General features: G+C 43.2%; 1 pseudogene; it reads right to left on the bottom strand.

The window, feature by feature from the left end:
- Positions 1 to 165: 165 nt before the first annotated feature.
- LOC119524765 lies at positions 166 to 4285 on the bottom strand (annotated as a pseudogene).
- Positions 4286 to 13517: the final 9232 nt, after the last annotated feature.

Genomic DNA, 13517 nt, shown 5'->3' with positions numbered 1-13517 from the left:
ATGCTTTGTCTATATTGTGCATAAGAGTGCCCACCAGAGTGACCTCTCGGCTCCTTTTGGAATGTCTCTGTCACTAAAACTTTATTTCATTTCCTTTCACATCCCCCTTTTTGGTCAAGAAGATGTTCTCCATCCCACAACACTGGGTCTAGATTCCTCCCCAGGAGTCATATTCCACGTTGCCAGGGAGATTCACTCCCTGGGTGTCAGATCCCATGTGGTAGGGAACAAATGCCCCAGCTCTGCTTTTATCTCCTCCATAGTTGCCTCCAACTGATTCTCCAGCTTGTTGACTGGAGGTTCACACCCACAGCCACTTACTGGTGCCTGCAGCACTTTGCCATCCTTGACCCAGGAATACGCCTAGAGCCGGTACAATCTGAAGTCCCGGGGAGGCGGTGGAGATGAGCATCGAGGCCTGCCCCTCTTTCTAGGGTGATGGTGTACATGCCAGCTCTTCGGGTGCCCAGGCTGTTGATCCGTGGGTGAGAAAATGCTGACCCCCTGGGCTGTGTTGTCCTTCGCTCTGGGCTCTGGGGAGGCTGACAGGGAGTGTTCTCTGGTCTCTGTTCCCCGCAGCAGCCTGCTCACTGCCAGACCCCTGCCCTTGCTTTGTGCCGCCTCATCTCTTGGCACAGACTGGGTTCTCCTCTCTTCCTTGAGCCTCTTTCTTTTTCCTCAGGCTTTGCCCACTGCTGAAACATAAGACCTGGGGAGCTTTAGAGAGGAGAGGAGCAAAACTTCCAGTATATTTTGGTAGCTGGCAGTCTCCGGTGGAGTCTGGCCTGCTTTATTTACAATGGTTGCATCGGCTACAGCGTCTCTGCACGATTTGAACGGCCTTCCTGTGATTTAGACACCAGTAATATGAACTGCTGTGTCTCCAGCCTGGTTCTTTTCAGGCACAAAACAGAAAGCGCCAGGGAGGGGCTGCCTCATGCACAAGTGATCACAGTGCACAGCCACGGTGCCCAGGGGTTCCCTGCGTTATTTTGGAGGGTGACTCTTCTCCCTCGACCCTCCTCCCCAGCAGGAGGGTGCCTGTGCCCTGGGAGGAGCTGATCTGGCAGGCCGGGTGCAGGGCGGTGTTGTCCGCCTTCTTCCCGGTGGAGCAGCCCATTGTGGTCTTGTCTGACCCGAGCACAACCCTCCTAAGTGAGCGCCGCGGTGCTGATTGCTCCCCACCACCCAAGCCGGGTGTGGATGTCCTGACCCCAGCATCCTGCACCCCGTGTTCGCAGCCAGCCTTCTACAAGGTCTGGACTCCAGAAAGATGACCCTTATTGGCAGCAAGATGCAGGGGATCCGGCCAGGCTTGGAGCCTCTCCCTCCGCGCCGTGGATGGTGAGCTGAGCTGCGTTCTCGGCTTGGCCTTGGTTCGCTGCTACCAGAAGGCGTTCTGCAAACTAATGCATCGTGACAGCTCATGGATTAGGAGGGACAGAGGTTTCCAGGCAAGCAGTAGACAAGTTCTTTCAGCTCAACAAAGACATTGGCCTGAGCCAGCCCCACGGGTGGAGATGCTCCCGATCACTGGAAGGGGCCTTTTCTCCACTGCCCCTTCTGGGACCTTTGTCTCCTGCGCTGGGCGTCGGCGCCCCAGGGACTGATGCTGGTGACCGGACAGGGCCCTGGGAGCTCTAAGGGGACCAGTTCCCGCGGCGCAGGTTACCTGCTGGGAGCCTTTTTTGATTCGAAGGTGTCTTGCCCCTGTCCCTTCCTTTCTATTCTCACTTCTCCCAGCCTAGTTCATCTAACTTAATCCAGTCTCTGGGTTGTGGGAACTAACTCCTATCCATCTCCTCTCTACCCAGATTAGAGTCTACTCTTTACTGCAGATTGAAAATTCCACATTTTATCATTTCCCAGCTCTAAAGTCCACAGTGGTTTAGAAAGGCTTACTTTTTGACTACTTTCTTCTGCTATTCTGGAGCCACAGCAATCGTTTCTCAACTTTTCTCTCTTAGAACACACATCTGCTGTCTAGCTTCAAATATTGGAAGTTGTGTAGGTGGAAAATGCATTCTGCATAAGGCTTTTAGAAAGCACATGCTTGCTGGTGTGTGTCAGGCACTGATCTAGGTGCTCAGTGTTAGTGGGGAGAACACAACAGATGGGGTGTGTATCCTCACAAGTTTATAGTTCAGGCAAATAGTGAAAGAATAAAGGGGGACAGAAGCAGAATATAAGATGGTTCATAAATGTAATTGTGTGGCTTTTTGTTTTTTAAGCTACAATTTGGTGCACTCTACTCACCGCAAACCAAGGAGATAGTCATTTTACTCTCATTTTCCAGAGTAGGCAAATGGAGATCAGAAGTTTGAATAACTTCTAAGGTAGCAAAGCTGGGATTCCAGCCAAGTCTGCTTGACTCCAAAGCCTGGGCACAGGCCTTTTGTGAGCTGGCTGATTTTCAATGTCCTGGGCTTTTCCTGACTTCTAAGACTCCTTCCCACTCTGTTCCAGTTTGCTAATGCTGCCGTTATGCAAAATACCATAAAAGGATTGGCTTTTCTAAATGGGGTTTATTTGGTTACAAAGTTATAGTCCTAAGGCCACAGTGTCCAAGGTAAGGCATCAGCAATCAGGTACCTTCACTGGATGATGGCCAATGGTGTCCAGAAAACCTCTGTTAGCTGGGAAGGCACGTGGCTGATGTCTGCTGATCCTGGGTTGTGTTCCAGCTCCTCTTTCAGCTTCTGTGCATTCTTCAAAGTGTTGCTCTTGGGACATTTTTTCCTCTCGCAGCTTCTCTGGAGCCAAGTGTCAGCAAAGTCTGCTTTCAAAGGCCATCTCCAAAATGTCTCTCTGAGCTGCAGCAGCGCGCTCCTTCTGTCTGAGCACTTATAGGGCCCCAGTGATTTAATTAAGACCCATGCTGAATGGGCAGGGCCACACCTCCATGGAAATTATCTAATCAGAAGTATCACCTACAGTTGGGTGGGTCACATCTCCATGGAAACAACTTAATCCAATGCTTCCAACATAATCAACACTAATATGTCTGCCCCCACAAGATTGCATTAAAGAACATGGCATTTTGGGGGACATATGTCCAAACCGACACACACCCCAAGGGTCCAAGGCTCAATACTGCCTCTTCCTGGCAGGTTCCCTTTGTGAATATTGCTGCACCTTGTATTTCTTGGAGCCTCTATCACCTGCTGCCTTATACCATGGCCATTTGTGTTCCCATCATAGCCCCCAAAGGCTGCAAGCTCCTTGAAGTTGGGACTGTGCTTTACTCCTCTTTATATCCATAGCTGAATGAACGGAACGAGCAAATACAAATTTCAACTGAATGTTAGAATTGCTACTTGACATCGCTCTCGCTCTCACACAAGTCCCCTTGCTCCATTACCTCACACAGGTTATTTGGGGGCAGATAGAGCAGCCCTCCCTGCTTCTCAGGTCACCAGTGGGACATCCCAAGGTGGAAACACTAAGAAAATCCCCAGAAACAAGGCTATTAGAAGGTAACTTCCAGAGGGAGGAGAACACTTGTCTTGGGGGGGCAGAATCTCAGTTGAAAGTGTGGTACTTGACAACAGGGCAGTAAACTCACCATAGGCTCTGAGGCTATGGAGGACTCAGGCCAAGTACATGAATTTCACCAAACTCTCAGTAAAGTACTTTCTCGAGGGCTTATACCTGAGCTCTGTGGGCGAGTGCTGGGGGCATGCCCTCCAGCAGCCCCTCAGATCTGCCTTTCAGGAAATGTCAGCCTGACAACCACCAGCATGGTATATCCATACAATGGAATATTATTTGGCCATGAAAAGGGATGAAGTCCTGATGCATGCGACAACAGGGATGAACTTGAAGACATCCTGTTGAGTGAAATAAGCCAGATAAAAGAAGACAGATGTTTTATGATCTCACTGATATGAAATAATTAGAACAAGCAAACTCAGAGTCAGAAACTAGAAAATAGGTTCCCAGGGGCCAGGGTAAGGGGAGGGAACGGGGAGTTCATGCCTAAATTGTACAGTTTCTATTTGGGGTGATGGAAAAGTTTTGGTGATGGATGGTGTGATGGTAGCACAGCATCACAAATGTAATGAACATCACTGAATTGCATATTTCAATGTCGTAAAAGTAGAAATTTAGTTTTCACGTATGTTACTATGATAACCTTTTTTTTTTAATGCCCACAGGACTGTACAACACAAACAGGGAACCCTAATATAAACCATGGACTAAAGTTAATAATGCAATTAAAATAATATTCTTTCATCAATCGTAACTAACGTACCACACTGTATGGGAACTCTATTTTCGGCATGATTTTTCTGTAAACCTTCAACTTCTATAATAATAATAATAAAAGAAATGATTATGATATACACGCTTATAAATACATACTTGTTCCTATTTCTGATTTTCCCATGAAAATAAAAACTAGATGTGAAAAGCTTTTGGTTCTCCAAAAATGGTAGAATGATTTACAGTCTAACCAGTAATAGACTGGTTGACTTTTTACCTTTTTTTGTCTTTTTGCCCTTCTTGTGCAGTACTAGAGTAGTCCACTGAAACCTGACATGCTCAGAAAGTGAGAAATGGCAAGGACATCAGGTTGGCAGCCCAAAGTCAAGGAGACCATCTTTGTGGTTCTTGACACTTAGCTGGATTTCAGTGCTCAGCAATTCACTGAGAATATATTTATTTGTTTGAAGTATCCTTAGTAAATTAACACGTTTTTGCAAACATTCTGCTCTCTTGCACAATAGGTAAGTAGATTAAAAACTGCTCATTAGAGACCAAGCTATAAAATTAGTGTTTACAGGCTGTTTTCATTATGGAGACTGATGGTTGTCATTACAAATATTTAGGTTTTTTTCTTTTTCCTCCCATTTACAAAAGTGATCTGTTAAAGCAATTCCCCTCAAATAGAAAAATAAGTTATGCTTCCTCCAGTCTTCTTTTTTTAAAAAAAGTTTATTGTAGTAACATACATATAACTCAAAATTTTCCATTTTAACCACTTTCAAGGGTACAATTCAGTGGTATGAATTACATTCACAATATAGTGAACTATCACCACCACCACCATCCATTACCCACATTTTTTTCATCACCTCCAACAGAAACTCTGCACCCATTAAGCAATAGCTTCCCTTACCCCCTACCCCCGTTCCTAGTAACTTGTAATCTACTTTCTGACTGAATTTGCTTATTTGAGATATTTCATATAAGCGAAATCATACTATATTTGTCTTCTTGTATCTGGCTTATTTCACTCAACATGATGTCTTCAAGGTTCATCCACGTTGTTGCATGCATCGAACTTCATCCCTCTTTATGACCGAATAAAATTCCATTGGACATATACACCACATTTTGTTTATCCACTCATCTGTTGATGGATGTTTGGGTTGCTTCCACACTTTGGATACTGCTGCTATGAACATAGTTGTATAAATACCTGTTCAAGTCCCTGCTTTCAATTCTTTGGGGTATATACCTAGAAATGGGATTGCCAGGGAATATGGTAATTCTATGTTCAGCTTTCTGAGGAACCACCAGATGGAGTTCTACAGTGGCTGCACCATTTTATAATCCCACCAACAATGTACAGTACAAGGTTCCAACTTCCGCTTGTCAACACTTTTTTTTTTTTTTTAATAGTAGTCATCCTAGTGGGTGTGGAGTTGTCGAGGTTTTGATTTGCATTTCCCTGCTGACCAGTGATATTAAGCATGTCTTTACGTCTTCATTGGCCATTTGTGTCTTTTTTGAGAAATGTCTAGCCAAGTCCTTTGCTCATTTTTTTTTTTAATTGGGTGGTTTATTTGTTGTTGAGTTATAGCAGTCCTTTATATATTCTGGCTATAAAACCCTTATCAGATATCTGATAATCAACACTCTGCCCATTTTTTAAATCTCTTTTTTTTTGCTCTTTGCTCAAGCCTTGGTCTGTCTTAGCCCATTTAAACTAGCCCAAATGGATCAATTTACCAGGGTTTATCAAATTAATATGCTTTATTTTCTGTCTTCAAACATCCTGATTATTATCCAGGACCTTTTTTTCTTTTTCTTTTATTAACTTTCGAAATTTCATTTGGGTCCCAGCTCTGCTGGGTCACCCGTGAAGGCAGTGAGAAAGGCCACAGACCTGGCATCCGCGAGCTTGAGTCCCGACACGCCGTCTCACCCATGACCTGGAGTGAGTGACCTGAGCACCCTGAGTCTCAGCATCTCCTATTAGTTTGCTCTCTCAATTAGAAATGAAAGAGACTGAACATACACTGATTCTATGCAAAAAAGTCACAGCCTCTTGGAAGTCCTCATGGACGGTGTGACTACCTAACCTTAGGTAGAACAGATCTCCATTTGGACAGGATCTGGGAACGCAGACACAGTCAGGGCTCCCTTTGCTGTCTGTTGTCCCTCCTTTTGTCTGTGTGTCTGTTTCATCCTCTTGCTTTTTCCTAGGCTTTATGTCTTATATCTTTAGTCACCATGAATTTTAAAAGAATTAAAATCCTGGGGGACAAGATGTATTGATGTATTGGCCAATTTCGAGTAAGATGCTCTTTCTGAACCAGTGAACAACGGCCAGGTGATAACATCATGTAAGAACCACTAAAAACTTACAGGGTATGAGACAGGTAGTTCCTAGAAGCCAGTGGAACTAGGTGGAAAATCCCATAGGTGTCCCAACAAATCCCTTCCTTACAGGGCAATGGTAAGAATTTTTGAGCCAGTGTATTTTAAGTCATTAATTCTTTTAACTGTATTTCCTTAGTACCTGCTACGTGACAATCACACTTCTAGGCACTGGAGAATCGGCAGAGAACAAAACAGATAAGACTATCTGTTCTAATGGAGTTAATGGTTCAGATATAAAACCTGATCCACAGTAGCCACTCAGGAAAATATTGGCCATTGGGGTGGTTCATGATTGGGTGGCTGAATGTGCAGAATAGAGTAGCTTAGAGTAGAATCCGGTATTACAGACATCTGTAAAATGCTCCCATGCTTAATGAGTACCAGTTCTTAAGAGAACTCTGAATTTGTACCATCCCCTGTGTGCTGGACCCCAGAAGAGCCATATTTTAATCCAGTCTTGTTGGGTGGAAACTTTTGACTGTTTTTATGAAGATGTGACTCACCCAACTGTGGGTGAGACCCTTGATTAGATCATTTCCATGGAGGTGTGTCCCTGCCCATGCTGGGTGGGTCTTAATCAGATCACCGGAGTCCTTTAAGAGAGACTTTTTGCAGCGGAGCAGGGCTGACATAGACCCATATGCTTGGAGATGCTTGGAGATGCACACAGAAGGATGATTAGAGATGCTAAGCTAAGAGATGAAGCCCAGAGTATGCCCAGGAGATGCCAAGAGAGGACCCCCAGATGCTTAGAGAGAAATGCCTTGGGAGAACAAAGCAAGGATGCCCAGAAGCTGACAGAAAGAATCTAAGAGAGACAGAAGTCCAGAGACATTTTGGAGAAAGCCATTTCGAAATCAGAACCCAGGAGCAAAGGACCAGCAGACACCAACCACGTGCCTTCCCAGCTGATAGAGGTGTTCTGGATGCCATTGGCCTTTCCCCAGTGAAGGTAACCTTTTGTTGATGCCTTAGTTTAGACACTTAGATGGCCTGAGAACTTAGGTTATTTGTAACGTAACAAATCCCCTTTATAAAAGTCCACCCATTTCTGGTATTTTGTATAACAGCAGCTTTAGCAAACTGGAACACCCTGGGGCCCAGACTCAACCAAAACTGATCCCTGCCAGCTGACCCCCTGTGGAAGCCGAAACGCTAGATAACTGGCCCCACTGGGGTCACAGCTGCTTAGATCTCTCAAACTCACTCAGGAAGACTTAGAAGACTTCCTGTACAGGTGTTGGCCAAGACTCATTTTCTGAGTCACCCTCAGCTATGGCCAATGGTATATGGCTTAACAGCTTGGGTGGCCCTAGTGCTAGTGTGCCCCTCACAAGCTCCCCACAGAGCCACTGCCTCTGCCTTGGTCCCCACATTGCTCCAAACAACTTTCATTGGGCACATCCATGAGGCACTGGACTTCTGTAACAGGAGGAGGGATGACTAAGATTTCGGAGTTTGGCACACCAGCAGCATCCCAATCAGAATATCTTGGGCCATGCATAGATTTTCTTGACTCAGGAGATTGGCATCTGAAACATAAAGGCATCTTTATATAAACACACTGTCCCTGCACAGGCTGCTGGTCCCAGGTCTGTGTGTGTTGTGCAGGATGGGACAAAAAGAAACAACCTGTGGCTGCTTTCACTTAAGTTCTCCCAGCAGCTGCTCTTCTACCAAAGGTCGGCCGGAGGTGTGGGAAACTGCCCTAGATGATGTGTACTTGGGGTGGTGACTTCACACTTGGGCTTCAGGTTCCACAGGAAGCTGCCGAGGAGGGAGGGCCAGTTTCTGTGGGTTTTACAATGTGGGTCAGTGAACCTGAAGGCTTCCTCAGAGACACCCCTGGTGGGCCACAGTCTAGGCCGACACCCCCAACTCACCCCACCAGAGCCGCTCTGTTTTCAACTGCTCTATTTCCTGTGGCTCCAAGTAAGATTTAGTTTGGAAAAAAAATTATCCTGATATGTATACATTTATGTATTTTATATATATATAATATATATACTTTTTCATTTTTCTGATATATTTTCTCATTTTACATATGCATGTGTGCATATATACATATCAACACATTCACAAACATATAAATGTTGTTTATAATCATATAATCATCATATATTATATATAATTTACTGTGATTTATAATCATATAATCACAGTAGATGATTGCTACAATCTGTTTCAGTAATAAAATCTTACACATTTTTTTTTTTTGCCACCAGCGTCAACCTGTGTATCAGACGGGTAAGTCAATCAGAAGATGGTTTGCACAAATTCAAAGTTTTAATGTCTGTTAAATAATAAAAGAAAGGATATTTGCACTATGTACATTCTGTCCACTTGTGGTACTATCAGCTGGTCATGCACATTTATTGCACATATAAACAGTGTACAAGGATGGTGAAGATGTCTTAGCTATACAAGGACTGCATTTAAAAGAAAATAAAGTTGGATTACAAAACACTGAAGCCATTTGTACTATACAGCCAACTTTAAGGAAATACTGAAAATTAACATCAAGAGATAGTCTACCTTGGAAAAAAAAAATCTCCGAAAACAATGATTACAGAGCTTCATGTTGCCATATATACACATAAAAAAAAATTTCAGGACCCTGCGTTCTGAATGCTCATCAGGCGCAGCTATCTAACTTCCTATTTATATAATCGGCCTTTGAATGATGCTTCAATTGTATACACTCTTTGTCCAAAGTCTCTTTCTTCTTTACGTCATTAAGCTATTTGACAAGACAGACATTTGTGCAGTACAGGAAAATATTAAAATATATTTTAAGTCAGGTTAAAGTGCATAGTACATGTGATAGAAAATCATTGCTAGCTGCCGATCCAGATGGCTGCACTGAGCCACCCCCGTCATCCCTGGAAGAGGAAGGCCTTTGTGTGTGTGTGGTGTTTAGTCTGTGTTTGCTACATACTGTCCCCTCCTCCTGTTTGTCTTCCAAATCGTGGCTGCTGCTGCTGCTTCTGCTGGAAGACTCATAATGGCTTTTCCCAGAGGTTAAAAGGCAGCCACACGCAGCAGACTCTGACAGCTGAACCACCAGAGCAGCTGTGACTTCCGTGTGCGTGCACGTGCACAGACCTGCCTACAACAGGTTGTCGTGTTGTAAGAAACCCGTGGGAATCTCTACCGACCAACAGTTTCCTTTCCTTCGCTGGTTCTTCTTTGTGTTTTGTTTGAACTTGCTCCCTCCTCGGCCACTTGGCCTTACAAACTCCACTTACTTAACCTTCTTCTCATTCCTGCTATAGGTGGCATCTACATGTCCCAGCAGGGTTACTGGTGACCGAGGTTTCACGCCAAAGACCACGAATCTTGCAGTATTTTATGGACTGCTTTGAAAACCACTGACAATGTTACAACAAAATCAGCACTTCTACTTCTCTGAATGGTTTCCTCTTCTAAAACTGGAAGTTGTAGGAAGAGCTGGTTTCCTGATCCATGTCTTATGTGCCTTAAGTAATTTTTGACTGCTCAGTCGAAGCGTCCCATAAAAACCTTTTTTGGTTAAACAACAAACTCTTTATCATCTCCACTTTCCTATATCGTTTCTTTTTTACCTGCCTTTGGCACCAGACTCGCTTTAATGACCCAAGTTACAGTGCAAAATTATACTTCAAGACACGTGATGCTAACTAATAGTTTTAATTACTCCTTGGTGTTAAAAACGTGAATGCTCTGTGCATAGCAAAATAAGTATGAATCCAAAAAAATAATTGTTCACATTTTGTCTTCAAGTTTAATATGTCTTTTTTTTTTTTTTTTTTTTTAAATCACAGCTATTTACAAATAACTTTGGGGTGCTCTCTTGATTTCAGTCAGTTGATTACACTGGAAGATAATAGGGCTGCTGGAATGTAGGAAATGGATGGAATGCAGAAATATAAATAAGACCAAAGTTCCCCAAACCAAAGTGTAAATAATGCCTCCCCAGAAAACAGTTTGTGTCACAGAAAGCACCTGTTTTTTGCTTATTTTTTTTTTTCAGAGTCATATACACCAGAAAACATGATTACTGAGTGCTAGAACTACTGCATACCAAAGAGGGTAGAAAATAACTCAATATTTATAATATTAAAATAAAGTGTTTAACCACAAAAAAAGCAGTAATAAAATAGTTTCCTAATTTACAATTTGCATCCAAAGGATGAATAACAACTCACTAATAAATAATATTTATATAAATATTTTGTATGTCAAAAATAGTTTTTTTTTTTTTTTTAAAGGCAATGGTCTCAAGAAACTTCTTGTAAAATTTGGTGGTGAAAAACCTGATTGTGTCTCCTCTCCCCCCACCCCCCACTAAATAGAGCATGAGTTTGGTTTTCATAAAACAAATGCATCTTGCAGCAAAACAGTTGTGCTTGGTGCTTTGGTAATGGCGGGTGGTGAGTGTGGAAGGGATGAAGGAAGCGGGAAAAAAGGCATTGACGTCTTGATTGTTCTTAACCAGCTGCCACACTGGTTTCAAGATAAATACCTGGAAGTCTTGGCATTGGAGGTCAGTTCTGAAAGGAACAAACTCCTCCCTTTGGTCCTCCCTTAGGTGGAAAGCCTTGTCAGCGCACCTCTAGTCGGGGAGAACTGATGGGCAGCGAGTGGGAGGGTGAGAGGAACAGGTTCTGAGAGCAGAGTTCATTCTCTCCGAGGGAAGAAGAGTCCGAGTGGCCCTGAAGGCGGCGAGTGGCTTCATGTGAACAGTGTCTTCGCCACGGTAACGTCCAGTAACGCTTGAACGGTGATACCCACTTTGACCAAGCCCTTCTCCTCGAGGATGTGATGGGGCAGACACAGCTTTTCCTGAAAGGAAGAACGAGAAACATGGATGCTCTGATGGCTGGATTCTCATCATAACATTCTGGTACATAATGGATGGGACTTGAGCGCAGCTCTATAATCTGCCTGTTGTACCATCTCACCCCGGGCTCCTTCCCTTGCTCTCCCAGCTCAATGCACTGCAAAGACCATCTCTGCGTGTGCAGAGAAACTGCTTTTTCACAAGTGAGGATTGTTCTACACAGGCTCCTGATCACCCAGAAATCTGCAAGAGATCTAAACATTAAAGAAACCTGTACACCGAATACCTGAGCTATATATAGAGTGAGCCAGAAACCACAAATCAAGAACATATTAACTTATATTCTTATAAATTAGAATTGCAAATAGTCCCTCACACATTTTAAAGTAACTCAAATAGTGCTTATATAGACGACCCACAGTTACACTGACTATAAGCCAATAGATTTAATTCATTTTATTTCCAGTGACCTCGGGAATACAGGTATGTCGGTAGACTAATTTCCTTTCTTCGTGGCTTATGAACAGTCTTGTAAATATGTACATTTTAACCACAGCCTTCAATATCCCCTCTTTTAAGATTCTTTCATGAAACTGCCAAAGATGCAATGGTTCTGCTACTTGCTCAGGTTTTATTTTTGCTCTTAAGAAATGTCCAACACATACTACTTGAGGAAAATAATCCTTAACTTCTTACATGCAGAATCTTTCTTCCTCAACAAAACTGTTTACAAAATAACATGAAGTAATTATTTTACATCTTTGTCCTGTGGCCCTGGCCTGACATGGTGTAAGACAGTCTCCTTCCAGAGTGGGTCTGCTTGCCTAGAAGTGTCTCCTCAGCAAATACTCTGCCTCACTGACTTGATGATGTGTTCCCTACCATCTGATGACCACCGGTCTTAAGGAGGGTTTAAATGGGGTACATATCAAGCCCCTGGGAGTGGAATCAGAGAGCACTGCACAAGTCTCGCTGCTTCAGTTCAGGACTGTCCATAAACAGCCACAGACAAAGACTTTCTGCTTTTCATATGATCTTCAAAGGATACCTCATGACGTCCCCGAGAACTTGTTCCACTGTCTCAAAATGTCAGTGGGTCCTACACCCTGTCACCATTTTACTCCTCCTCCCGTCACTATCACTGAACAAGAGGTAAATTCAGAGGATCCCAGACTCTGATGACAGGACTCAAGGAAAGGCCATCTATCAACTTAAGGCAGCTGAACTGACAGCCAGTTGTTCATTTAGCTGCTGAGTATCAAAGTGGGATTATCCTGTCAAGGGCATATTAGGTGGGCATGTGAGTTTAGGCTGCTTGCCAATTTATGAACCCAATGCCAACCCAAGAAAGGATGAGAGATGGTGCCTGAGCTGTGAGGGTGACATGGGCTGGTTTGGACAGTCCTCTTCACTGTGTCCAGCTGGAAGGCAAATTACCATTAAGCTGCCAGGTATCAGGTGCTACTTGGGGAAAAAATAGTTCTTCACTTAATTCCATATGCTAAATTCCATTACAAACAAAGGGTTAAATGCTAAAATAACAACAACAAAAAACAAAAACAAGCCAAAACAAAACAAAAACACTCCTCCCAATAAAATATAGGTGGATATTTAATACTTTTTCTGACAAACGGATGGAAAGGGGTTTTTGAAGCTAAGAAAGCAGCATTAAAAAATCACAAAGGAAAACAAATACAGTTTATCGCCTAAAAGCTTAATGCTTCCCTGTGTCAAAAAACTGAATCATATATAAAAAATAGATGAAAAACTACAAAAAAGGATTTGCACTGCAACAAATTACGAAGGCCTTTTAATGACAAATAAGCTCAATAAATCATTAAGAAAAACAAAACAAAACAAAATAAAACTAAAATTGCTAGAACAATGGACAAGGAACAGCAACAGATATTTAAACACAAGGAGTTTATCCAAAACTTCACGGCTCACTTTTTGACAACGGAGCAAGACCTCCATTCTCAAAATACGCTTAGCCCTGCACATTCCTGTACTGCAGCACTAATATCTCCACAGAGCCGATCCTCTGGGTGCAACACGACTTTTAGGGGGCAAGGTGTCCTCTTCG

Source organism: Choloepus didactylus (assembly GCF_015220235.1).
Source record: "Choloepus didactylus isolate mChoDid1 chromosome 12 unlocalized genomic scaffold, mChoDid1.pri SUPER_12_unloc1, whole genome shotgun sequence".
Lineage (NCBI taxonomy): Eukaryota > Metazoa > Chordata > Mammalia > Pilosa > Megalonychidae > Choloepus > Choloepus didactylus.
Note: the sequence above shows the minus strand (reverse complement) of the source record. Positions and strands in the feature narration are given on the sequence as shown.